This window comes from Etheostoma spectabile, chromosome 12, assembly GCF_008692095.1.
Source record: "Etheostoma spectabile isolate EspeVRDwgs_2016 chromosome 12, UIUC_Espe_1.0, whole genome shotgun sequence".
Taxonomy (NCBI): Eukaryota; Metazoa; Chordata; class Actinopteri; order Perciformes; family Percidae; genus Etheostoma; species Etheostoma spectabile.
This window is the reverse complement of record NC_045744.1, coordinates 30,563,449-30,564,445: the sequence shown is the minus strand read 5'-3', so window position 1 is coordinate 30,564,445 and position 997 is coordinate 30,563,449. Positions and strand designations below refer to the sequence as shown.

Below are 997 nucleotides of genomic sequence, written 5' to 3'. Positions count from 1 at the left end.
AAAACTTAAAGACACAGACAAAGCAGTTAATTTAATGCTTTTTTTTTTGAATGGCAATATCTAATATAACAAATTATCTATCTATCTATCTACAACTCTCTTTGGCCTCTGTCTCCCTGCTCACTTGTCTTTTGGGGTGGCAGTAGCTCAGTCCGTGGAGTGTTGGGTTGGGAACCGGAGGGTCGACGTACGAACCAAAGTAGAGGTGCCACTTCACCTCCTGGGCACTGCCAGGTGCCCTTGAGCAAGGCATCGTACCCCCCCCCCAACTGCTCAGGTTGGTCCAGCACTGGCAGCCCACTCAGTCTGACATCTCTCCATTTGTGCATGAATAGGACCTGACCTGACCTGTGTGTGTAATTCAGGCCTGTGTGTAGGGATTACTAACAAATAGAGTGTAAATTGTAATTTCCTCTCTGGGAATCAATAAATTATAAATTGATTCTAATGCCTCATCCATGTTGACAAACCAAGGCAAACTTGCTGCTTTGGCTTCCATACTCAGTGACTGCCTCCGCTTGTTCCTTAGTCTTTGTTAGAAGACAGCAAACACAAGAAAAAAATGTTTACCATTATGAATGCTATAACGTAACGTTACGTTATACTTTTTACGTGGGAATCTACTACTGACATTTAACGTTGCTAGTAGAGTAAACAAGGTGCAGATTTACGTCCCATCCTCAGCTACAACTGATAAACACACATTTCTAAATCTCTGCTAACGTTACGCATATACAGTAACGTCATGTAAAAAAGAGATGAAAATGCCACCGGACATTAAACATTACAAACACAAATGGCAAAAAAACAGCTGACAACCTAATGTTAAATGATAGGTTCAGTTAGCGTAACGTTAGCTTGTGATTTATCTACCGTATTATTTATTGCAATTTGTACCAGCATTAAAGCATTTAGGTTTACATTAATGTAACACATTAACGGTGATAGCAAATGCACAGCAAACACTAAGAAATGGCACATACTAAGGAAAGCTCAT

The 997-nt window shown here is 40.3% G+C and overlaps 1 protein-coding gene and 1 long non-coding RNA gene across 2 annotated transcripts in view; one reads left to right on the top strand and one right to left on the bottom strand.

Moving 5' to 3' along the window:
• LOC116699831 (potassium voltage-gated channel subfamily H member 6) overlaps positions 1 to 997 on the top strand; it is a 142,747-nt gene that overhangs the window by 20,924 nt on the left and 120,826 nt on the right. The gene's annotated exons all lie outside the window — the stretch shown is intronic.
• The window catches only part of LOC116699330 (uncharacterized), a 9,867-nt gene continuing 9,440 nt past the window's right edge, over positions 571 to 997 (bottom strand). Inside the window, exon 3 of the long non-coding RNA XR_004334412.1 lies at positions 571 to 581. This is a non-coding gene — a long non-coding RNA (uncharacterized LOC116699330). The remainder of the gene's footprint in view (positions 582 to 997) is intronic.